Below are 2232 nucleotides of genomic sequence, written 5' to 3'. Positions count from 1 at the left end.
GCTAACTCCTTATAATAAATCTCATATATCCTATTGATTTTATTTTTCTGGAGAACCTTGACTAATGCTATAGTAATAGTTATTTATTGCCTTGCTTTACTATGTGCTAAGCACAAACACATTCTAACTGCACTTAACCTTCTCTACAACCATATGTGGTAGGTATTATCTGTACGTTATGGATAAGAAATTGGGCTCATTGTGGGATAGCAATGTGCCCAAGGTACTCTCATCTCAAGGTCCAGCACTATGCTGTACTGACAGGGCTCATTGACTTTCTGGTTACCTGTGAGTCACCCTCCCTGAGCTGGAGGTTTCCTTCCCTGTCTCTGCATCACTCCCATTCATTATATCCAAAAAAGAATATTTCCTTTTCCTCCAAGTTGCTTATGACAGATATTCCAGTCATCTGAAGAAGAGAAGCTAGTGAAAGTGGAGAGCGCTAGAGGCCCTAGATTTTGGATATGCTGTAAACAGGTGTTACTGCAGAACTCTAAAAAAGGGATGGACACTTCCCACCACCAACATTCTCAGCACAATGCCTCATGCCTGCCCACCGTGTTAATGTCTTTCTTGCCAAGATTTTCAAGTCTGGCCATCAATTTTATAATTTTAACCCGCAGAAGACGGAAGTCCAGTTTTATGACGAAAGTCAGTGGAAAATAGAATGCACTTCATTCATTCATTTATTCATCCATTCATGTCTGTTGAGCAGCTACCATTTGTCAAGTATTAGCCTAGGCATTGAGGTTGACAGATATTTCTAAATTACAGATACAGGTAAATCTCTTTTAATGAGAAATATATGTTCCTACATGTTACCAGGTATACTTTATTTTCAGAAATAGAAATTATATGAGATATGCTATACAAATGCAAGATACTTTTTTAGGAAGCTTGAAGTCATTGAAGATTTTTGAGCAGTATTTGAAGTCTGGCAGCATTCTGCAGAATGAATAGAGAAAAAAAGAGAGACTGAAGGCAGGGACACAAATTAAGGAGCAATTGCAGTAAGTTGGAGAATCTTGTAATTAGGCATAAGTTAATAATGTTCTGGCCTCAGGTGCTGAAAGCAGAAATGAAAAAGGGAGTAGGTGAGTGAAAAAGACTAGCAAAGGAGGAATTGACAAGATGTGGTGACTAGCAGATGTTAAGGGAAAGAAGAAAAAGTGACTTGGGGGTTCAAGTGTGGGTGACCAGAAAATGCAACTTTGGAAGAAGGGAATGGTTTGGAGGGAAAAGCTCTGTTTCAGATGTACTGAGCATGGGAATGTGGTCTCTGGAGGGGCTGCCTGGTGGGATCCTGGTGAGATAGAATATAGGATTACACAAATCACATCTTCTTGTTCCATCCAAATACTCCTTTAGTTGATTCACAGGAATACAATACAATCATTTAAAATGATGTATTTTGAAGTATATTTATTAACATGAAACGAAGTTTGTGTATTAAGCGGAAAAAGCCAGAGAGTAGAGAAGTCTGGAAGGACTTACCCCAAATGTTAACAGTGATTATCTCTGGGTGGTATGATTATGGGTGATTTTTTTCCTTTTTCATAAATGGCATTTTTAAACTTTTAGCATAAGTACGCTATTTTTGCCCTCATCTGAGACCGTCCCCAGGTCAGGGATCGAACAAGATGTGCTGCTCCCTTCAGGCAGTGTGGCTCACAGCCTCCTGGGCTGCTATCCGGGAGCTTCCCACAACTCTCCTCTGGAGAAGAACGCTCCCTCCCTGCTCACGGGGCAGCCAACAAAACTTCAGTGGCCAGGGCTCAGCCATCCTCAGCAGTCTCAGCCCCTTCCCCAACGGGAAAGCTCTTCACCTGCAATGTGTGGCTGGGAGGAGTGCAGGCACGTCTTAGGGGCTATCGGGAGATAAGATCTGTCCTCAGCCCTACCCTAGGAGGTATCCTCCTCTTTGAAAAGTCAGGCTAAGAAGCCATGTGGGAAGAATTGGTGAAGGGAGGTTTGACCCTGTCAAAACAGGAAGTTCAGAGCCTGTTTCTCCTGAGTGAGCAATGAGACCTCTGAGTGTCTTCAGATGGTGCTACCCAATCTCTTTTTTTTCTTTCTTAAACTGGAGGTCAGAAGGGACAGACCAAGGTTTTAAAGGTTTTTGGCAGGGGGGCGGTGAGGAAGATGGGTCCTGAGCTAACATCTGTTGCCAATTTTCCTTTTTTTTCTCCCTAAAGCCCCAGTACCTAGTTGTATATCCTAGTTGTACGTCCT

This window comes from Equus asinus, chromosome 25 (genome assembly GCF_041296235.1).
Source record: "Equus asinus isolate D_3611 breed Donkey chromosome 25, EquAss-T2T_v2, whole genome shotgun sequence".
Classification (NCBI taxonomy): Eukaryota; Metazoa; Chordata; class Mammalia; order Perissodactyla; family Equidae; genus Equus; species Equus asinus.
The sequence above is the reverse complement of the archived record's forward strand: the minus strand, read 5'-3'. Positions refer to the sequence as shown.